Below are 25,683 nucleotides of genomic sequence, written 5' to 3'. Positions count from 1 at the left end.
TCATTCAAAAAAGTTTGCTCAGTGTCAATTAAGACAGTCCGTTATGCTAACTATCGTAAACCAGGTAACAAATGAAAAATCTCTCAGAATCATTGATAATACGTAAGCAAAAACAACATCCAAGTAAACGATAGGCTAGAAATATATAAGTGGGAGGGATGAACTATATTAATGTGAAAAACCTACCTAAGGGCTACAAATTCTTTTGTTTAGTTAGAAGGTTACCAAGCTGACAAAAGCTCGGAACTCTGTAATGAACTCCTTCTCCCTTCAGGATTGGAATACCATGAAAGAAAAGGTAGCATTTTACCATTTCAGTTCTGTGTTAAGTCCCATCTTCTTGACACCTCATTTGTCAAGATTAATATTTGCCTTTCATTGTCCCTAAACAAATTCTGCTTATTATAGATACTGAAGTTACCTGGCATTTTACAGGAGAGTCAGCGTTTGCTGTGTTACCAACTCTGCATTGAAGATATTTTAAAATCTATCCTTCCTCTAGGTGAAATTATTTCTGTAACAACGGCTATTCTCGGTGTCTATTTTGGGATTGACTTATATTAAAATGATTGCACAAAGTTGTCGTTAAAATACAAATGAAAGAAATTCAGCATAACTACTACACTCCTCAGACTCCTTCATTCTTGTTTCTCAGCCTTTCCAATACCAGCACTTACATTTGTATTGATTTTATAATGAATGCTCATCGGATGAAATAGTGATGACTTTTTTTGCTCTGCCATGTTCAGTGCTGCTTTTCTTGCCTAAGTGAGGCGCAGTGTCCCACTGAGCATATTTAAAACAATAACTGGTAGTGCAATAAATTTCTCTTACAGTGTAACCATTACACAGCTTTTCTCACAAGGCACTAGGTGTAACTAGTTTAGTGCATTACGAAAGAATGAAACCTGTGATTTAATTTTCTCAACAAGATAGAGGATCTGTACTAAACTTTTAGAGTTATAAAGCTTTATCCTTGCTAAATTATATTAGCTGGTCAAAGAACAACTGTAGAAACTCCACTGACTTACACAAGGCTCAAAACTTCCAGTTCAAATGCCAAAATATCAACTCTCTGCACAGGGATTTTAAATTGTGTTGGGCATCACCTTTCTGTTATAAGCAGGAACAACAAGCTTCAATGGTACGTAATATTGTGGTGATTCTCTGCTCAAAACTGAATTTTGCTCTGGTAAATCTTCCGTGATTTTCTGAACAAATACGGTCCATTAGCACTATTTTGACAAGAAAGAAACTTGCACCTAAACTTGTACTTTCTGCACCACTTTGGGTAACTATTCAGTAAGTCTTTTTCTCTGTGTAACAACTAAAGAGAGAGTACACCATTCTAAGCTTGCTCAGGTTCCAAACTAAGGAGATTTCACTACTAAAATTCTATTCAAGCAAATTATATTCTTCTTTCAACTTACTTGAAAAGAGCTTCCAAGATAAGTCGTTTTACAGATAAAAACTGTTGCAGTAAAACTGATTAAAATGTATTACATTATTTATAGTTCAAAGTTATCTTCACTTCAGGCAAGGTATTTATACCTTTCAACAGGATTAACTATTTTTACCAAGTATTTTTAAAAAAGTATGTCACTCTCAATTTTAACTCAATCCATTACACCTGTAAGTCTATTTTGGGGAGATTTCCCAGGATTTATTTCACAATAGTGTATATATCAATATGAGACAGCATGGGTGGTTGAAGAGATATGGAGAGATGATCCATGTATCAGTCTCCTAACAGAAGAATTTAGTATTAACAGAGAGAGAGAAGAAATGCACACACTGGCTGGTATTTCAGGCTTTTTTCACTCCATCTTCTCTTTCAGTATATCTGGAAAGAATGCTGAAGAAAATCAAAACATTTCCTTTAAAAGCACATGTTGTTGCAGCCATTAACACAATGCTTTGTCAGCATTTTTGGAATTTCACAGTGGTGCAGTTACATCAAGAAAGCAACTTCTGTGCTGGTTTCCTAAATTTAAAGAGAAGGCTAGCACAAAGCACTCAGGACATCAGGCACTGCTCTATTTATTTTCTGCTAGCTGGTAAGGTGAGTTACTATACCAAAACCAGAAGTCTTGAAGAACTTCATGGAAATTCTAAATTTTCATGAAATACTGATAAAGACAGTTACAAAAATTCTCAGTTTTTCCAGTCATTCCTAGGAAGTGCAAAATTATGCTCTTATAGCCAATATATCATTCATTTTTTTCTCATATCAATCAAAATCTACAGCTACACTGTGTTTCTGTGTGCTGCAACACTTGCACATTGATTCCACTTTAAAAGGTTTAATATTTGTTCAATAAGATCCTACACACTGAGGGATTTTTTTCCCCAAAAGGAAAAAAAAAAATCATCTTCTTCTCTTGGGCACAAATGGAAGTGCCTGATACTAAAAAAATAGCCAGTCTAGTATTTTTCAGATACATTTCTAAAAATGCCACAGAAGAAATGTTTTTCATTCCAACTGTTCTGAAGTAAATTGATTCGGTTCAGTAAGCACTACCCAACTGCCTTGGTGTCATCTGGCATAAGCAGATACATCCTTTGCTGCTTAAGATTCATGCTAACGAATTATTGTGCATCATACCTGCCTCAAAATTCCTCTGAACTGCTAATGAGACAGCTGTTGACTTCTGTCTTATTAGGTGTAAATCAGAGGTTGCTCTTGAAAGTTTGTTCAATGTTTGTTTATTTTGCACATAGTACACTTGCTTTTTATTTCTCAACTAAAACACTAAGTGCTATGTTTTGCACAACATTCTGAGGTAGTATAAAAGGAAAGCAGGTTTTACATGGTCTCTTTGCTTATTTTGTTGTTTTGGGGGACACGTTTTCCACCTCCTTGCCATACATTTTTGCGTTATGCAGCAGCATTTGTTTACATTTGAATGACACAAATACACTAAAAGCTCTTTGTCATGTTTTATCAGTGTTTTCCAGCTCATGTCCTGTTTCCATACTGACAAGCTTGAAAAAGGAATTCTTGTTGGATAGAGAATTAGACTCACAAAAATTCATCAAATTTCTGCAGATTGTTCGTACTCTGGATTACCCTTGAGGGACATAAAGCAACATGCACATAAAGCAACTGAAAGTATATTTTTCTCTCAAGAAACAACTTGAGCTGTTTGGCAGGTAATAAGGAAAAAGCAGTACCTATTGATTATTTTTGAACCCTACCACTCAAAATTATCTAGCATGCCCTGGTTCTTGAGCAACCATTTTAGATACGATTCAAATACAGTGGTGAGGTTAAAGTAAAAAAAAAAAAAAAATTGGTCTCCTTTTTTGGTAAAGGACACTTACTGGTCATGGGTAGCTGAAGAATACTAGCTCTACCGAAACCACTGCTGTGAAAGATGGTTTTTTTCAAGGAACAGGAATTAAATTTTTGTCCATCTGCCAGAAGCAGTATCTCAGCAACTCACAGGAGCTACCATTCTATTGCTTATACTATAATCCACCTGTCAAACAGACTCACATACTGGATTTCATGCACCATACTACAGACTATATCCTCCATGTGAGATGTTACACATCCACCACTACGCAGAACAAACTGCTGAAGGTACCATGAACTATCATTAGCATGAAATTTTCCTTATTTTCTAGGAAGCTTTTCTGTTTTCACATAATGTGGATATTTTGTTTTCCAAGAATAATTACAGGTTCCTGTGAAAAGCAAAAACCTTTCTCCAAAACTCTTTCTTCTACCCCAACCTCTGTAAAAATACATAGAATGTGAACTTAAATAGCAGCAGGGTGCAAAAGCCATTACTAATTTTTACACCTTGTTAATTTTTACAGTACTACATCCTTTCCAACCAGCCCATACAAGCATTACAACATATATGTCTGCACTTCACTGCAATACAAGGACAGACCATCTCACTCAGGCTTATTGAAGAGAACAGAGTTATATTTCGCAGATTCTTGTTGATTGTAGCACATACAGCAATACAATGAAAAAGTACAGGGGTAAATTTCTCAGTATTTAGACTATCAAATAGGATATTATCCTGATTATTCAGTGAAAGGCTTCTACAACTAACTAAAATAAAAATCATGTTAAAGGAGAAGTCAGTCTGTTGAATAGCACCATAGCAAGGGGAACACCAAAGTCAGATGTTATCATATGGATTTAAAAAAATCCCTTTCAAACATCATCTCTTTCTGTTAAACCTCACAGTTCTGTCACATCTACAATTCCATCTGTCCTTTTATTTATGGCATACTTCATCCCAGCAAAAATATACTGAAAACAGTCAGAAAATACAAGAAGCAAGATTCATACTTTGTCAGTAACCTTTTCCCTGATGGCAAAAATAAGAGAAAAGTGACACCATACTACTTCTTGCATTAATAAGAATAATAACAGCAACATACAGCTGGGATTAGCATTTGAGAAGCTAAGGCACATGGACCAAAACACCTGGTCAAAGTAATGCCTGACCAATTACTTTTAAACTAAAGTTCTTAAAATAATGAGAACCAAATCTGACATTTAAAGATAAGAACAAGAACACTTGTCTACTTAATTATCTTAAGCCTGAAAGCCCTTCAGTCCTATACTTCTTCCTTTCATTATGGTATTATGTAAGCAGCATTAGAACAGGAGGAATAGTAGGTCTTATACTTCAGTAATTCCACTTTCCAAAAAAAAGGTCTCCACACTATCTCAGCAGCAAAATAAAGCACTATCACAGTTTAGAACTCCACTGCTTTGACATGCTAATAAATATGTAGTGGGGTTTTTGGCTTTGTTTTCATTTTTATTTCTTTCTCTTGACTCTATGTCTCAGGATAATTACAGACTGATAGTACCTGTTGTTACTATAGATTTCATAATACCTCACTAGAACACCTTGGCAGGCCTGCTTCCCTAATTGCATCAGTCACACCAGAAGGAAAGACATTGCTACCACAAGGCCAAGACTTCGGGTTTTTTTTGTTTTGTTTTGTTTTGTTTTTTTCCACCTTGGGAGAAAAATCATGCTAGAATTGCTTCTGCAAGACTCCCTACCCTCTACAGTGCTACAGAGGAATTCTACCCCAGTGCATTGACTTTCACACAAAAAGCAGTAACACAAACAGAGTTACATGCAGCACAAAACACGGACTTGTTTATAAACATTCTGGGAAACTACCTACCATAAGCTTGACAACATTAACCAAACCAGTAAAACAGAACAAAACTGTTTCTAATGCGTTCACAAAGCCTCTGGGTTTTTTTTTGTTTGTTTGGGGTTTTTTTGTTGTGTTTTTGTTTTTTGTTGTTGTTGTTTTTGTGCGTGTTGTTTTTTTTTTGGTTGGTTGGTTTTTCATGGGTTTTGGTTTTTTTTTGTGGTTGCTTTTTTTTTTTGTGGGGGGTGCTGTTTTTTTAAACAGTATTACACTTTCCATCCATACTGAATAAACAAGACATCTCATGGGGCAACAGGACAATGAAGTTCCCAAACTGATTTATCAAAGCACTTGCAGTGTTTGGAAGAAGTATTTGAATTCCACACGCTCCCCCCCGCCCAAACCTAAACTTCAAAGCCTTAGCCTCCAAGGGGCTACAGTTTTATCTGTCTACCAATTTCTGTATTAATTTGATGGTACAGGCCACCAATGGCTTTACACACAGCCCTTTCCATCAGCCTCTGGCTCCCACCAAAAATGACAGCAGCACAACAGCATAACACAGTTCATCAACTTCTTTGTTGTCCAGCTCGTAACAGATCAGTCTTAGTCTATTTAAGCTGAGCAAATATATGAGGTCGTTGTTGTCTGGGTAATATCCTTAAGTATGCTACACCAGTGACAAACTCATAAGAATACAGGCATACATTTTTATATATGTAATTTTTTATATCTATAAACACACACACACCATTACCCACCAACGGCAACAGCCGTCTGGAATTTAAACATAAATGACATCGCTAGATATGGCAAAGAGATTATTTAATTAGAAAATACTTACAAAGTATTATTTGCATGGAATCCATAACTGAGAGATGTAAAAAGGTAGAAAGATGACTGGGATGTAAAATAATACTCGGACTCCACTCATCCCCTGAGAGCTGTTTGCTATTGAAATCCACCACGAGTAGTCATTTCAGGGGTGGGCCTCCTTACAAATCTCTCGCCCTACTAATAGCACCTGCAAATCCTGCTCAACCATGTATGAAAGTGACAGCACATTTGAGGAATTTGCCCCAGCACAGGTAAAGCAGAATGATCATCTAAAAGAATTATTTTCTAAAACCAAGGTTGTGATCTTCTCCAAAAAGAATTTCAGACATAATGTTCCATGATACTATGTAATGAAGTAATATAAAGGACTTATTCAAAAGAGCTCATGAAACTAGAGCATCTATTCCCTCCTACACAGGACATCAGATATTTTTTTCTCTATTTACACTGAGATTATTATTCTGAGGTAGAGCTGCAGAAAATTTAGTCACAAGACATGTTCCAGACAGGGGGAAAGTGACCTCAACATGGAAGAAATAGAATTTATTATTTGGGTTACTATAACACAATGGCTCATAAAACAATTATTTACTGCAATCACTGGCACTCTCTCCATTATGTCATGTCTCATGAATTTTGAGATCATTTTTAAAGAAGTTTAAATTGCCTATAAGCATAATCTTGTTATGACATCTTTATCTTGTCACATGAAATTTTACTCCCATTCTTCTTTTATCCTAGGGATCTTTAGTTCACTCCTACTATTAATAGATGTCAGACCCTCTGTCTGGCTCAGCATGCACTCACATGCTGTATTTCACTGGAGCCAACAGTTACAACTGTGGCTCAGCCAGAGTTGTCTCTCTTATTTTAAAGTGACTGCAGAGACTGAGCAGGAAAAGCGATCAGGGAGGAGAATACATAAGTTAACCATAATATAGTTAGCACACAGCACTGCAAGGTTGCAAGAGGATAATTAAACTCATTAAAAAGCCTCTTCTATACAAAGATTTTAGAAAGGACTATTGAAACAGCCACTTTACAGCATGGTGTTCTAAATATTGCCAATCATATTCTATCAGGGTTTGAGAGACTGAATCCTTGAGTAACTTTGAAGAATAAATGTACACTAAAAGCTAAAGTTAAAATTATTATTTTATATACCTGACATAACATTCAAATTTAATTCAGGCTTTAGCAACTGGAAGGTTGCTAGATATCTATTCAGTCATAAAACAAGCAATTACATATGGAATTTAAGATAAAGACAGAAAGAATCCATCTCTTCTCTGCAGCCAGGTCTTATGCACAGAGTGGGGAGCTCCCAGAACACTCTGAGCACAGACATGATGCAGTCATCTTCATTATCCTCCCTTCCAGATCTTTAGAGTCAAAGAGCCCCTACAGGAGGCACTACCAAACAACTCTTATTGTTGAATAAAAATGAAACTTTTCTCCAAAGTTTGTTATTGCACACAATTTCAATACAAACTCCTTAATGTCACTCTAAAAGCAATCAAAACTTCGACTGCAGTAGCAGAGGTCCAAACACCCCTCTTAAATGGCAAGGCAACCACAACATAATGTAACTGCTGCTTCCTGTGCTTGGTTTATACTTATCACTATTCTCTCATGCTGACCCACATCTGCTTTTTGTGTCCACTCTTTCCTTTGTACTGAGAGCCTGATCCTGCAAAATGTGACACTACTATTTTACTCTGAAGAAAGCAGAGTTGCATTTCAAAACTACATTAACTCAAAACTTCATGGGGATTTACCTCAAAATCCCACTGCAAGAAGTTACGCAGATTAACTACACAGTTTGTGAATAAGTATCCCTTCTTTTGTTTCAAACCCATGATGTGCTGCTTCATCTGAGGCCCTGTAGTTACCATACCACTGGTTTCATCATTTCTTAAGCATTTTTGCCCTCTCTGCCCTCCACCTAGTTCTTGCATTTCCAAACTGAAAAGATTGTTTAAAGCAGCTGCTCCTCGCATGGAAGCCATTCCATACTTCTGATAGTCATCTCCACAAGATGTTATACTTGCTTTTATCAGTTTTTCATGATCTTTTCCCTCCTCTCATATAAAAAACAGAGAGACCTAACTTTCTTGGATGACCACAGCTGCCAGTTGCTGGCTTTAAAAAGCAAAAAAACCTCTAGAACTGACTAACAAGACAAGAGTGAAATGCTGGTTCTCATCACCAGTGCAACAGTATATGACCATGGCATCACAGTCACTCTTCTCCCCCCTCCCTCTTTTAAGCCTCATCCACTTCATTCGCTTTGCTCACATGAAAATCTGAGACCTCCAATTATGTAGCAGAAATTAAAAAGACAGAGAACATCAGAAATTAAATACTGTGATAACTGTTCCCCACTACATTTTCTGCACTGGAGCAGCACAAATGGGGCAGAAAGTTACCATATTAACTACACATTATTAACTTCAATTATTCAACACCAAGAGGAATATTTTCATCAGAAGATGTAGAGAATGCATTTCTCCCACACAGCCATTTTTCAAGAAGTGAGTAATCTAAGATACAGCGTTTTACTCAGCATGCCCAACTGGCTAACTTAAACAATTCTTTGCTCACATGTGAACAGGTAAGATTTTAAACATCCCTCACACTTCGTATAAAGAGTCTATAAGCTGGACACCTACATTCACTGAGACATTTCAGAATTTTTTACTATTATAAACAGCAGTAAACACATGCAAACAACCAGTACTGTAATTCATGCAACTCCTGAAGACTAAACTCCACTAATAACTGTGATGGAATCTTTAACAAAATACACAGAACCTGTGGAGCTCTATTTCCAGCAAACAGTTTAAATTATCCCACCCCTGCAAGGGAAAGCAACTCCTCACTGTAAGGGTTAAAGCAACAATGGGCTTCTCTGTAGTCCAAAGCTTTTCTGAAAAAGGCATGGTCACTCCATGCTAGAAATAAATTATAGTAATTATTTTTCTGGTGCCTTCAGAAAGGTTATTCCTTGCATTCACCGTTAGCTCCAAGTGGTACATTACTGTGCCTCACGGGGGCACACAAAACATTTACCTTTCCCAGTGTCTGACGCCCAGAACACACTAAGTGCCAAACAGGGTGGGTCTGGTCACAGTTTTTGGCTGTGTGCTCCAAGCTTGCCTTAGCTTAGCTTTCTATGTGCTTCTTGTTCATGGACCTGATTCAATACATGCAATTTACAAGTTAGCAAGTTTCCTTGATTTTCCACTGAACTGAACTGAACCAGAGCTTCCTTAATATCTTGGCAGATAAATCATAAATTAAATTCTACCCATACTAGTAACCACTGACTGGAAGAGATGAGCAAATTTTGAGTTTAAGCACACAGTCTATTTTAAATTCCAAAGGTTCTCTGAAAGATGATAAAATTACAAGTATGGAAAAAAAACCCCCAACACTAAGGAAACTAGAACACAATGAGATCTTAATGAGGATGAGCAGGAGCCAACACAAAGCATACATTTTACTGCAGCCATTTTTGCCCTACTCCTAGAAGCATATTGGTGAAGATCAGTTCTGTCAAAGTACATGACAGGAGACCTCCAGGATACCTTTCAATGGATTTTCAAGTAGGCTGAAATAATCAAAATTGACTTTTTGCTTCTTAATTGGAGACGTGGAAACTGCTGGAAGAGTACTTTTTGCTTAGAGATTCCTACCTTGATGCAGTTTGTCCTGACATTTGATTAATTGTCACTAAGAAAATTATTTTCTTCATGCTTTGCTAACTGTATTCTAAAGGAGCCTTTCTCTGATAATAGCTTCAAATGCCAATTGTTGTGACAGACTCTTCTCCTTTGAATTGTTTTGATCTTTGATGAAGACAGATCACTTATCTTTGCTGAAATCTAAGGTGATAGCCTCTGAAGCTCTCCAGCATACTTCTGCCTCCACAAGGTATGCGTGATATTCTACTTTTACCAGGAAAACATAATTATGTTGAATTCTTTAGTAATTGAACTGAAAAATATAAAAATCATATTTTATAAATACTTTAAGACTAGGACATATGCATATAAGGATATACCTCAGAAAAATTATCAGTTATTATAACGCTTCTATGTCGGAATTAAGTAACCGTTCTATACATCTACCCTCTATGAAAGGCTTATTAGCCCATACTAGACCACACAGCATTGCTGAGTAACCCGTGATCTTTTGAAAGGATTATGAGACTATATGTGAATTGCAGGGAAAGTGTGTGCTCCAGCAGGCCTGTAGCTGTGACACGTTTATAATTTGTCTTTTTCCTTCTGAATTAGAAGAGTTAGCTGCACTGCTAACAGGTACTTCTGTGAAAGTACAATTGCAAAATTGCTCCCTGCTTCTGTCTCCAAGCAGTTCCAACAACAACTTCATAAAAGCAACACAGAAAAAAGAACTTAGTTCAGGGGAAAATCAACCATAATATCAAGTAAATGTTATTGGGTAAACAAAGTTTTTCTGATTCAGTAAGCACGTACCTCATATAACTTCTCAAATTCACAGATCTAATAACTGTACCCTTCAAAGAGAACCAATGAGTAACTTTTTTTTTTCATAATCCACAAGGTTCATTTTAATATTTTCATTACAACATTGCAGAACAAAATGCTCTGAGTAACTTTGTGGACCAGAGGACATCAATGAAAGAGCAAAATCTAGTCTCCCATCTACCATACTTTGTAGTTTGGCTCATTTGTGAATCCAAGTACTCATCAATTTGGGATTTAAAGTAGTCCAAAATTCATACCCTGTGGAAACTTTTGAAAGTGTATTAAAATTTTTTCAAGTGATCTTTGTCTCCACTTCCACAGTATCTTTAAACAGACTGGCATCTAACGACAGCTTACTGTAATAAAGAAATGTTGTTGTAGCAGACATGGAAAGAGGACATGCTTCCCCAGGATATGCCTGGAAAAGGAATTCTAACAGAATTCTGCATCTGGAAGACAACTGGATAATTTCAATTTTTTCCTAAAGTACATTAGAGTTCACTGCATTAACTTAATTCAATATAAATTTCTTAAAATCCTCAGAACATTTTTGGTTTGGCCACTACATCGAAGCCTCATGTAATCACTATGATCAAATTCAGCTGCATTAGCATAACTGCATCAGATCTTAATCTTCTACTTGTGAAAGATCTAAAGATACTGTTTTTTTCTTTAATCTATACAATGTAATGTCAATCTCACCAAAACAAGTAGAAACATCTAGTGAATTTTCACTTTTCTTAGTGAGTTGTCTCTATATCATCTACTATGGCTTTCTTTTGCATTGTAACCATTTATATTCAAACTTCAGTTATTACATCCACATTCATTTGTTATGTAAAATTCATTTCAGTGTACCTACTAGTGTACTAGTCAGGCTCTGCCCTTCCAGCAATACAAACAGAATGTTAAGTCACAAGAATTTCACAAGTTACCTCACCTCACTACATAGAAATGCGTCGATTTTTATCATCCTTGTTGTGCACGTTACCCCACATTATTAATTTGCATTCTACTTCTCAACAGAGAAATCAATTAATTTCTCTAAGCAAACACCACTAAATAAAGGCCATCTGCTTAGATTCTCACAGATTTATTCCGGGGCTATTTGGGGCATTTTTCAACCATCAGACAAGCTATTCTAGAAGTTCAAAAGAGGTAAAAATCACAAAGCAACTTAAGTTGCTTCGGTCAATAATGAGAACAAGAGAGTAAAACAAAATTTTTGAAGACAGTATTTTCTTCCTAACACAACTGAGAAGCTTGACTTCTTGACTCGTAATAAAAATGTAGCATACTCAAATGGGAAGTAATTATTTCATTTCCTTGTAACATAAATAACATTATCATTTCTACCTTCCAGATCAGTATGTACAGCTTTGTTGTTTCCCTGAGAGTAGTTTCAGATTGTTTCTTCTCATTATTAAAACTAGCGCCCTCAAATTTTCTAATTTAATTGTTTCTCTACAATACAAGTTATGGAGTGACCTCTTTAGCAGATCTCAAAAAACAAATAAGACCAGCATACAAATAAAATGTGTGAAGTGACAGCTCTTATGTTTATCGTAACTAATGGAGATAAATTTAACTTCACTGCCTAGTTAAAAACTGGAGAACATCTACAGAATCATTTATTTAAATATCCTTTTGCCCTATATAAAACAATTGCTGCCAAACTTGCAGCCGTGACCAAACGGCTTGGCTTGTTATATAACAGAAGTCACTATGCAGGTGAGGGATCACCACTTGAAAACAGTCTTGTCAAAACAGGAGAGTAAAGCTACTTCCTGAATGATGGGAAACCAATAATTTTTGCATGTTCAATTTTACCGAAATATAATAAAGAAGCTTAAATTCTCACACAAAGTCCGGCATGTCATTAAGACAGGCTAATAATAAAACAGAAAAAACTTCTTTTGATGTTCTAAGCCTCCAATACCAGCGCTTCTTCCCATCAGGTGACAGTATTGTGTAACTCTTCCAGTTCCCTGATTTACTTGGGTGTAGAGGAACATTTGTAACATTGTACAATTCTACAAGGAAATGTACTGTAAGCTGTAACTATCAGAAAAAGAAGGGGAGTGTTTTAAATGCACAGGCGGGGTAGTAATGCATACAGTCATGCAGTGAAAGACAAAGCAAGTATGAATACCAGATTAAATAAATGCTCATCTTACTCTTTCTTCATATTAAAATCTAGAAGAATTTATATTGTCCATCAGCTAAGGTTACTCAACTTCATCATAATACTATTTTCTTTAAAGGAATCAGTTTACTGCATCTTATTTTAAGACGCAGCTTACAAACAAAATCCATTAAGTGTCCTCTAATCAGACAGAAAAGGTCATGGGTGAACATATGAAAACAGTTTTTCTCTCCAAAGACTCAGCTGCCTGGGCTCCTTGGGCTGAAAGCAGAGAAAAACTGAGGCAAGCATCAGAATCCCTCTCCTTTTCCTGAATGCACAGAGCCACTGAGACAATGTTCCATCATCTAAAATAGTACCTGTCAAAACAGTGGTGTGCAGGGGTATCCAGGCTACCTAGTCTGGTAGGGGAAACACTACAACTACACGGGCACAGTATTCTGCCTGGGCTGGCATGCCCTGCTTTTCGTGCCCTGTTTGGTTCAGGAATAGCTCAGTCGTCTCTATGTGGCACTGCTTTACGATGCCATTTGCATTCTCTTCATCTCCCTTTACAGGCTTTCATTCAATCAGCTAATTCATTCCCCTGATCACAACTACATTCTAGTCACTGATGACTCACAGACCTACAACCAGCTCTGACACCTTTTCTTCCATTCAATTCAGTACATCAACATTTTTTTCTGACATTTCCCCAGGGATACGTCTATCAACCCAAATTTCAAAGGGGTCTAGACGCTTACTGAATTGCAATGGAAATTCAGTACCTCACTGCAGTAACATTAACGACAGGGAACTCAAAACACTTCTGATTCATCTTTCTTTTCTGAAAATTATTATCCACTAATTGTGAGGGCACAACCAAAGGATGTATTGGGCTTGGGAAAACCACCCTTCTATAAATACTTTTAAGCACTAAACTATCACAGAGCTTGCTCTGAAAGAGCAGCTATTAGAATACATACTCTGATACTGACCAAATTATTTTTTCCTGTTCAAGGCAAAGGCTGTATTTCAATTTAAAAATAAATAAAAACTATAGAAGAAAAATATTTATTTTACTTTAGTTGTTCATCTGGGGGATCATTCCCTTTAAATTTAAAATCCTCCATCTTCACATGGAAGTCAATCTATTTCTTGCCCCCAGCTCTGGCTTTAAGTCCCACTGATTATTTACCACCATCAGCTGCTAATACAACATAGTACAACACACAAGATGGCTATCCATCTTACTGAAATACAGATAAGCTTATAGGGTGGGAATCTTAATTTGTAAGAACATAATAAGGAAGTCTTGATATAGCTGGGCTAGCTGCATTTCCATATTCACAATCCATAAGATGGATCCAAACTTTTTAATTCTATGTAAGTATTTTTTCACCAATAATTTAATGTTTTGTTAGTGATGTTCATGAAAATATACAAAAAAAACTTGTTTAAGTACCACCATATATTAAGCTGTAGCACAGTCTTGTGCTGAGACACAGTAGAAAATTTGCTAACAATTATACCTTCAAGTATAGGACTTAAAACACCATGTAACAGATTAGTATCTACTGTGGATGTTTTGCCAACTGAAGCGGTAAAGGTGATATCAATCAAGTTATAACTTTTCATGGGATTAAGCCTTTGCATAAATATTAATCCTTTTACTCTCTCTAGAGCTGTGAAGAACTCCACAATATGAGCCATTTCCTATTTTACATTTTAGGAGCATAAACTGCCTATGGTGCATTTTTATAATGAAATGTGCACTGGGCCTGTTAATGTGATTTTTCTTTTTTTTTTTCACAGCACTGAAAATATTAGCTTCAGTTTTTGAGCTACTTATTAAAATCTACATTCAATGAGAAAAAATGCTCAAAAAGCAGCTTCTGTTTCCATAAACAGTAAATTTTAGATAGGAACTATACTTCTATTATTTTGTTGAAAATTGAATGATTGCACTGCATGATAATTCACATTATGTAGTATGTATAAATTATTTTTTTGCCATTTCATTGGATCACTATGGAGTTTTTTGAAGCAAATACCATTCAGAAGCAATTACTGCTTACCCAGATGTTTGAATCATATAATTGCTCAGAAAACCTCCAATATTATCCTGAACTATATAAAAAGACCTATCTTTTTGGTACTGTCTTGTCAACAAAACAGTTAATGGTCAATTAACTGCATCATTCCATTGTGTTGCAGAACTATGGTAAATCTCTATTAACTAAAGAAAGATCATCTCACAGTATGGGTGCCATCACTACAAAAAGAACCTCACATCTTCTGCTCAGTTTCTCCAGTTTCTAATGTCTTCTTTCCTTTACAGCTCTCTCAGTATGCAGTAAGCAATTTGCAAGAGGTGCACTAGTCCAAAAATAAATGCAACTTCAGAAGGTTTGATTACCATTCAGAAAAAACAACTGATAATTAGCTGATTACAAAACCGATTCATCTTAAAAACAATGTTTCTCACTGTGCTGAAAACATTATAAAAATCTAAAAATTGCTTTGATACCAACTTCACTGTCCATGTCTCTTCTGTGTAACGTAATAACTAGTTTCTGCTTTATAGTAACTGAAGAAATTACAACCATAATTTCAGATAAATATACTGATTGTCATGGGGCTGTAAATCTGTTGGGAGACAAAGTTTTCTTGCTGAAGAGAACAGTAAATACCAGCTGTGTTTCCAATTACATGTGTCTGCTCAGGGAAGGTGGGATTTTTCTCTTCCTTGAAGACTACACTTTAGGAGAAACAATAAAAAAGAAAGTTATGACTGTGACCACGACAGTGAGCCTGCCAAACAGAAGTACATGCAATTTAAGGACTAATACCTAGAAAAAGTCTTTCCCCACCCCACTCTCAAACAGTTGTGGTGGGTTGACCTTGTCCAGCTGCTAGGCACGCACCCAGCCAGCTGCTCTCTCACTCTCCCTCCTCAACAGGACAGGGGGAAAAAATAAGATGAAAAAAACCTCATGGTCAAGATAAAGACATGGAGATCATTTACAGTTATCATCACAGGCAAAACAGACTCAAGGATAAATTAATTTAATGTAGCGCCAATTAAAAAAAGAGATGGATGGTGAGAAAAAGACAAAAGCTAAAACATCTTCCCCAGCCTCTACCCCTTTTCACCATCTTGAAAACTGTCCAAAAATTCAGCAATCCAAATGATATTAAAATAAAGCTATGAGGCAGCCAATTTCTGTCAATTACTTTAAGTAGTCTATTTTAAGGCAAGACTTATGAAAAAACTCTAGATGAATTAGAGAGAGAGAAAAATGTGATGTGACAAAAATATCATTGCTCCATTTCTGTCTGTCTTAATATTTTTCCCAGCAAGCTCTTACCTGTCTCTGTAATTAAATTACTAGTGATGTTACAGGCTCAGGACCCAACAACTCAGTTTGCAGGTGTCAATCACTTTTCAGAGTTCCATTCATGGCTGAAAAAGCTGCAAATTGAACGATGACATACCCTTGATAGTGCTGGCAATGACAGCAGCTCTTTTACAGTCTTCCAGAGAAGAATGAAAACAGGTTTTCTCCACTTAGAAATAAACAACAAGCAGCAGCAATCTGAGTCTGGGCTGAGCTTATCTTAACAGGTTGCCCAATACAGTTATATGGACCTAGTCAAAGGTAGCCACAATTTGTGGCTAACACACTGCACATCACAGTTACAATGTAGGCTTTATATATATGTTTTTGGTTTTTGTTGTTGTGTTTTTTGTTTTTAATATGAAGCTATCAGGACACTACTTCTAGAACCATCTGAAACATGCATTGTACCAGCTTAAAGGCAACCACCTTGTCTGGGGTTACTTTTACTTTCAAAGTTGCCACCAGTAAATAAATAGCAATGGTGCCACTGTAAAAAAGCTAAAATTAATATTGTTTAGATTATGAATTGCATGATAGAACATTAGATGAACTTGTCTTCCTTGAGTTAGCAAAATGATGTTGAGAGAAAAATCAGGGTTTACCAAATGAAGCTGTGAACAAATCAGGATTATAAAGCACATAGTAGAAGACCATCCGTTCACAAAAATGAAACAAAAAAGGAATGCTAGCATGTGCTCAAGTAGAAACAACCTTGTCAAAAATAGACATTGTTCATGGCTGAACTCAGTTGAAAAGTATTTCTAGTCATCACAGAACTGTTTTGGCCAGTTCTCTGCAAGGAATAACATGAGACAAAAAGCAGTAATACTGTTTATTAGATGATTCTCAATAAAATCACATAAGCGATTATCTGATGTACTTGCCTGTGAAAGCATAGAATTGGATCTGATGACCCAGGAAATCCCTTCCATTTAATGTCTGTAATTAATGTTTATAATTCTGCTAACATCTCCTTCATGTTAACCATGGATACGTTATCAGCAGTGAGCTTCCTACAAGACTTCTACATTTTAAGTAATGCACACAGAGTTCATCTCAAAAACTGTGGCAACTAACTACACTTTAGAGGTAAAAAGCTCTACATTCAGATGGGAAAAGGAGTTAAGAAATATTGAGTCTATGCCTTTGTGTCTAACTGCAGGACGCAGCAATCGCTGAGCCAAGCTATGTTAAAAAAATCCAAAATGAGAAGATTGCAGGGATTTTTGGAGATGATTAAATTATCAAAACCTTCTGAGATTATATTATAGTAACTTTCTGTTGCTTTCCATTGTTACAACAATTTATGTTTCAGATTCAGAGAAGAAAAGGAATATAGAACTAATCTTTGAACACAAATGTAAAATTAATATGGTCAAATGGTATGGAAAAATGCTATGATTTCCACCTGTTATCACATTGTTTTTTCCTCCTCTGTGTAATCATCCATGTTCATGTAAATACAATTTTTTTTTCCACAATATTACTTTGTGTTTGTGAAATTTATTACAGTCCACTACTTTTTGCACTTGTCCACCCCTGCAAAAAAGCACCTTAACAATGAATACACTTAATGTTCTTATATTTTAGGGGCATAACACCTACCACTTTTAGTAAAGTAATGAAAGGCAAATTCCACCACAATAACTCTGTAGTTCTAGATAGTGTATAACAACATTAATACAACATGCTCAATAAATGTTACAGAAATATTAACATCTGAAGTGCTTTCAGTGACATCTTCAACGGTTCTGCCACTTCTTTGCCCATTCCTAACTCTGCGTCCCCACCTTTTCTCAGGGACAAGCAACACTAAACTGCAACAGACCTGCTGCTCACATACCAGAAAAATTATTTCACCAGTAACAGTATCTACATTCTGTGAGGGTTCTCTCACCTGTCAGGTTTTAATGGTTCAGGAGGCTTGTGAAATAGAATTCTGTGTTATATATCTTGTCCATATTTATCAGCAGTGTACTGGCTGCATTCTTTACTTGAAGAAAAATAGGCATAGTAATTGCATACAAATGGCTTCACCGCCAAGAGCTTGCTCTGTATGAGAATTTGCACTTGTATTCATTAGAGGTTTCATTACTCTCTGACTACTGGTCATACCGCCTTATCTTCCTAAACATAAGAAGAAAATAACACAGAACACATTTGTGTTTCCTACATATAAATTCCTAAGTTTAGCACTAGACTGCTCAGGTTAAAGAAAATACGTTTATCTTTCAGCTTCATTAAGCTCTCAGCTTCATGTATCTCAGCATTTATGCAGTCCTCACGCTGTTTTTCATTAAAAGTGACAGAGATGGTAATTAGAATCTGCTTGAAATCACTGATAGGGTTTTATTTTTCTGTTTCTTGTATGGAGTGACAGAATCTTATATACAGATTTCACCTTTCTGGTTTTACCTACAAAAGTTACTGAAAACCTTCTACGTCAACCATTTCCACACTGCATTCTGCATTTCTTACTCTTCAAACATAAAACAAAACAATTTTGTTTGAAAATAACTAACATTCCCCAAAAATACAAATTCTGAATAATCAAGTAACACAAAAATATGAAGTACATTTTAATCAACTTAGCTATTTTTCTTAAACATATTGACAAGATGTTGTGTCAACCGAATCATCTCCTTATGAAAAGGAGATGTATGAATACTTCACATTAATTTTCCACACAACAATATAAACCTTACTTAAAAATTCAGCAAACGTTCAGAATCAGCACGTGTTTATAACAAACACGGTAGAAGTAAACCGCTGTGAAGACTCAGATCTCTGTTCTATAAAACAGAAAATCCTTTAGCTTATCAGAAGATGCACAGGGCTTGCTGCACTGGCAGTCTACAGTGCAAAAGTCATCTCTGCTATATTATTTACTTTCTTTTGCACTTAAAAATCCTTATTAAGGAGCAAGACCTCATAACCTCAACAATGGGAAAATACAATTCCTTATATGTAGGTGAAAAGGCAATACATTTTTAGCTTTTAATCTCAAAAAAAGCTTACATTTAAGATTCCTCTATCTAGTGCATCATAACCACTAAAATTCTCATTACTCTTAGAATACACATATATAGCGTACTATAGCACCAGAGCTGTCTTAAGTAACTCCTGATGAACCAGTATATATATTTAAGACTGTATAAAAAGCAACATAGCTGTATCAGCCTAATGCAGCAGCAGTGCTATTCTGCCCAGCACATGCTGCTTCTTGGCTAGGAGCTCCATTGTGTTCAGTTCTGAAGTCTGAATTGTTTCTCATATATTGGTGACACTGGAGTATGCCGAATTTCAGAAGCAAAATCTCCTACATTTCTACTGTTCAACCTACCTTAAGATCACCCTGCTGCAGGCAGCACAGAGAAGGTCAGAATTCATGCCCAGAAAAATTCACACACGCTAGACCTTCTTCTGTATCTCTTATTGATCCCTATGTTCTGCATGTGAACAGTTGCACACAAAAGACAGAAGAAAGTGGCTTTCACCCTCTGTATCACTACCCAAAGCATCTGTCTGGAATGACAGTGACTCAGATTGAAATTTTCTTCCAAACTGTTGATAAAACAGCAACCAAAACATAGATCAAGTCTCTCTTATAGGACAGCTCATTTTTAAAATGATAAAAATATTCATTGGTGCAAAAAGTCTCCCAAATAGAGACAAATACCTACAGAATTGCCTCCACTAGCTCACTCAAAATTTAAGCACTTAATATAAACTGAGCAATAATCTGTATGAAATGGAAATTAGCAGATGAGTAGGAAAGCAGGATTTGCAGTTTCCATTACTTTGCCATGAAACAGCACTACCAAAATGCATGAAAGCCTTCTCACACAAAATGTCTATGTTGGGCTCAAAACATATATATGCACACACACAAAAGCCCCAAAATTCAGTATGAGAAATGTAAAAGTCAACAGCAGTGATACTCACATCCAGAATCCTCTATTACAATTGTCCAAAAAATTATTAAAATTGTTTATCAGCAAAGACTGCTCTTAAGAGAACCCTGTTATTTCTAATAATACCCTAAAAATAGTATTTAGCTAAGACTGAATCACAGAATATGAAACCAAATTATTTTCTTTATACATATCCAAAATCAGCCACTTCAATATTACTATTTTGCCCACCCTGCCCATTACACACAATACATCAGCGTACTATAAATTTAAAGGCAAAATAAAAATAAAAGAAAGATGTGAACAACTGTCATGCAATTGCTTTAATTTTAGGTAATTTTCTTTCATCCTCAACTAGGTTAGATGTCACCCTATGTGATAAGGCAATAACATCAGAAATTAACTTGCTCTGCAGTGTACTTCAAACTCCTCTCACTTTTTGACAAATGGAATAATTACAAAGTGTCCATGAGACATGACTTTTAACTGCTATTGCTGTACATGTTTCTCTGCCTTTATCCTAGTCCGTGTTCCTCTGCAGACACCACTGCACATAATTCTTTCACAGGCTGACAAACACAGAAATATATAATTGTAGGGATTTCAAGGCTCAGAAGGCCCAGCGTGTAGGATAATTTCTCTTGGTGAGGCACTCTTTCATGTTATGTGGGTAATGTGCTCTAAAACAGCTCCTGAGGCACCAGCTGGCTCTGAAGGCAAAAATTCCACTACACAATACTCGGGCTTCTATTGGTAGAAGAGGTTAAAACTCATGTAAATAGAGAAAAAAAAAGGGGGGGAGGGGGGAATTTTTTTTTTAGAAACAGTACTAAGTATTCATGATTCCAAACTGAATGATGAAAACGCATTAAAATTCCATTTACCATTACAATACAAAATGGGTTATGAAACAGAGGTAATGACACAGACTACCCTATCTTACCTACCTGAGTAACTAGAAGTTACAAGAAAAATTAATTTCTTCTGCCCTTCCTGTCTTCAGGGTTTTGTAAGCGATTGCCTTTTACAATGGATTTATTTGTGTTCTAAGAAAATGTGGGTTAGATTCCAGAAGGACTCTTACAGTGCTCAACTGACAGGCTAAGAGGCAACACTAACCCAAAGCAAGCAGAACTTCTCCCCATTATTTTCCCCTGTCAGGAGTGACATGGAACTCGTACAGCTACAAAGGTAGAATATTCGAGCTACACTGTTAATTAGGTAACAATTAAGTTACATTGATAATTTAGTGATTAATTATGGCACCTCATAAACATTTAAACATGAAATATTACATGTTATTGATTTTTTTTTACCAGCCAAATCTGGTACACAACAATTCTACTTTGCAACAGCATGCCTCTCTTTTTTCATCATAAAATGATAAGCATTGGAAGAGATAAAGCTTCAGAAGTGCACATAAAAAACCACACAAAAATACAGTTTAAAGCCTATAAAGAGCTGCACACAATCGTGATTATTCCTTACAAACCTCAGTCATGCATGTGACAAGCATGTTTAAGGCTTTGAGTTTTCATAGCAACCATCATGCAAAGAATAGAAGAGCTTGTGAAGAATTACACCATAGAAATTTTGTAATATTTGCAATAAAGGATGACTCTTATGCCATGAGATGTATAAATCAATGCCTGCTTCCTTCATTATACACCATTATCCAAAAACTCGATTTAGTTTTTTAAAACAATATTTGCTCGTATAATAGATACAGACTAATCATCCTCCTTAATGGTTTAGAAAAATTCTTGTGCAATATTTTAACAAAGTACGTACTAAGGACAGTTATTGTTATTTAATGACTTACACTAGTACAGTTGACAATGCAAAAATGAGAATAGTTCAATCAAATAGATAAAAACATCAAGATACACCCAACTCATTCATTTATTACTTTTGTTGCAAATTTTAAAATTATAGGCAGCTCTAATTTCAATAATGGCAAAACACCATCATTTATTTGTTTACAATTAATTGAAACTGAGTCTGTTGAGATCAGTAAGCAGAGTTTCCCTAACTCTAGAATAGATTTTAAGAAGTTGCTTTCCTTTCTTCCCAAGTAATCATCTATTGAACTCAGCATTCACAGTGAATCTCTCTTCTGCTTTCATCTAAATGCCACCCCTTGAAACACCAATTTCTCCTTGCAGAGAAAGCAGACCATGCTCACTAGCTTGTGTAAATGAAAAGATGGAAGTTTATTTGTAAGTGAAAAGAAGGAATCTTTGCCCTAACACATAATCCATTTTTATGGGCAATCTTCAAAGATTAACGACGGTTTGTTATTGACTCTGGTTCATGTTCAAAGACTTCTCCTGTTACATCCTTTGGGCTTTACTTTATAAAGATGAAGAGTTCACAATAACCCCATTCAAAGGAGGCTGCTAAGTACAATCAGGTTGTGGTTGCATAACACACATAGTACTGGATCCCACAGCAGTATAAACACAATCAAGATCAGATGTGAGAAGAGGATTAAATTTCTCTGAAAACTGCCAGAACAGATGACATGGAGTTTATGCCAACTTTATGCCACTTTTATGACAGCTGTGGGAGGACAAATGATACATGATCCAGAACAGAATAAGGAAGGGTTGGACAGATGCTACCCTGATGAACATAAACTCTGCCTGCAGAAACTTAATGCATCAAAACTACTGCAACATTTTGGATCCATCTCCAGTGGGAGTTTCTATTGAGGCAACATCTTACTTCATATGTATTTTTTATCTGATTCTCTGAACCCTAATGCCAGATTTACTGTACAATTTGCTCAAAGGCCATATGCAAAGTCCTCTTGTCAGACCAAATGCATAAATATCCAAGTCCATTTCCTTTCATTCAACACCAGCGACTTCCCATTCAGTAAACGTTACTGAGACATTTAGCATACAGATATTTATTCATCACAGGCTCCTAGAATAATTCATCTGTGAAGGGACCTCTGAAGGGTGTTTAGTCCAATCCCAACCCTCAAAGCAATACCACCTAGATGAGAATGCTCAGAGACTGTCCAGTGCAGGTCTGAACATCTCCAAGTATCGAGGCTCCCAGTTTCCCAAACACCTCTGACAACGTTTGCCCTCCCTCTGATGAAAAAAGTTCTGCCTTATACTTATGACTGTCCCATGTTACCACTTTGGGTCCACTGCCTCTCACTGCACATCGTAGCACCTTTTTGCTTTGTTTTGTTCTGCACAGGCTAAGTATTAACATCACTAGCATGCTTCAGTAATATGTAAGGATAACTCTAAAAGAGTATGTTCGAATCACCACTAAACAGCTCACCTGAGCCCCTCTTTGTGATGGAACTACCTAGTTGTTCCTCACTTTAGACATACCTGCTAAACTGGTTATTTCTGGAAAAAATCTCTTATTAACTATAGTTTCTATGATGCACCACCTGCTTTGGTGATAACTCACATTATTTTCAAGCACTGTAGCTGTTATACCTTTGATTAATTGTTGCTGTCACTGAAATAGGAACAATCAACTTGAAAGATTATGGATGTACAAGTCAACACATCAACACTTAAGCCTTACGTTCACACTGCAATGCTTTGTCAAGCAATGGAAGAAATTTATTTTGGTTTGCACAACAGTGGTAGGCTTCCTCTTCTAGTCTTGTCATTTAAATACATATAGCATGATATTAAAGTAGAAATCAATGATGAGATTATAGTTCCTATCCCTGAGCTTCTGCACAAAATCTAGTGGATACGTATGAAGACAGCTGTTCTTGCCTTCCCTATAATTAGGACCAGGCTATAGGAAAATTTATTTTCCAGTATTCTACTAATAACTTTGCTTAACTGAATGATGAGAAATCCCAAATGCAAGGGATCCATATTATTCATAGGAAATATACAGCAGAGATATAATCTAGTATTTCATTTTTAACAATTACTCTTTTACATTCATTATCAGGACTGTGTGTTTCTCTGCAACTAGACAAGAAATTAGAAACTACAGCAAATACATGAACAGGGAATGCAATAGACAAAACATGTAAGAGATCAATACGGAACAGATTTCTGCACAACTATGGAGAGCGTGCATTAGTAACATTATACTGTCTATACAGCGAAAGGGAAAAAAGTAGTCTATTACGGGGTTCAAAGAATTTGTCTCAGTAAGTCTCCGTTTCTCAGGAGACCGTTTCAGAAATCTTGCAAGAACAAACTGACCAGAATTTTCTACTTGCTACTTTGCTGTCAGAAAAATAAGTGAAATGGCGCTCTCATGAGTCCAATTTGCTCCTACAGAATCATTACACCCAGTACATGACCCAAAGCTAATTAAGATCAAGAACTATCCTTCCATTAATTGCAGCAGTCACTGGTTAATGACCATTCTTTGTGAAAGACTGAACAGGACACAGTTTAAATTGTCTATTTGACTATGTGCAAAGGGATTGTCTGAACTGATTTCCTAATTTCATTCTATTATGCATGGCCCATCCTTCCCCCTTTCTGTGGAAATGTTCTTACTCATGTACTATATCACTTAATGATTTAGCAAATATCTAGAACAGGACCTAATTCTATTATATTTGAACCTTCCAACAAAACAGTAAGGAATATGCACAGATTTGTATAAGACAAATTATTCTACTCTAATATTGGGTATAATTCTATCTGACTGAACAAGTTCCTATCAAAACACTGGGAAGTTCTAATTTTGCAAGTTATATGGCTCTGAAGTCTGAAGATACATGCACTACATTTGTTTTTTTTAAATGAACTTCAAAAGGTGGGTGGAAAACGTATGATTTGTGATGTAGCCATACTGCAATTAGTCTTTTTCTTTTAATTGCTGTTAATCACCTAAAAGTATTGTAACAATTAGTAAAACAAATTTTGATATAAGTAACACAAAGGCAAAAATTAATTTGGACAGAACAGTACTCAGATGTAGAGAAGACCTGTGAAAATGACTCAATCTGATAATTTAATACTCTGATAATCTAGTATTTCTGAATCTAATTATATTTGGTCCTTAGGCTGCAGCTGAGGCCAGACATGCATTTTTCTGAACAGTTGCAATTCTTCATAATGTTACCACTCCAGCCCTTCTAGCAGCCTTTTACTGCTAACAAGATTGAGGTGCAGAATGACACTCCATATGAGAGGTTCTTTAACTGAGGCAACTCGGTTTAGCTTGAAAAATCTGAATAAGTGATTTAAGCTAATCTAGTCATCCAAAACAGAAAAAAAGACATAACACAAGCCACTTCAGTGACTGGTCACATCAGAAGTCAACTCTGGCACAGCTGTGGTAGTTAAAAACAGTTCGGCAGGGAAATAGCAACAGCTTTGCTCACATTCACAGTAGTACTCACACAAAAATAGTAGTCATACTAGCTAGAAAATTACAGATTCCACAGTATGCTTGGGAGAGATTATGAATTACATAAAAAAACCAAACAAACAAACAAAAAAAATCAAACAGTAGTTATGGTTGCTCAAAGACTCAACAAACCTTGGGATGTGTATTTAAGGTACTCAAAAAGGCAATATACCTGAGTGTGAAGAGCAGGTGACTGTAAATTAGCAAGATTTAAAAAAAAAAAAAAGACAAAAACAAAAAACATTTTCCTTACCTTATCATGTTTTACCAAGAGTTGGATGTTGGGGCCTCCACAAACAGACTATTCATCTCCCTCTGCTGTTGACCTGAATTCCTGACACACAAATGATGCACACAAACCAGCACCAATTGCAACAAGCAGC

The sequence above is a fragment of the Nyctibius grandis genome, chromosome 6 (assembly GCF_013368605.1).
Source record: "Nyctibius grandis isolate bNycGra1 chromosome 6, bNycGra1.pri, whole genome shotgun sequence".
NCBI classification, from domain to species: domain Eukaryota; kingdom Metazoa; phylum Chordata; class Aves; order Nyctibiiformes; family Nyctibiidae; genus Nyctibius; species Nyctibius grandis.
This window is presented reverse-complemented; position numbering follows the sequence as displayed.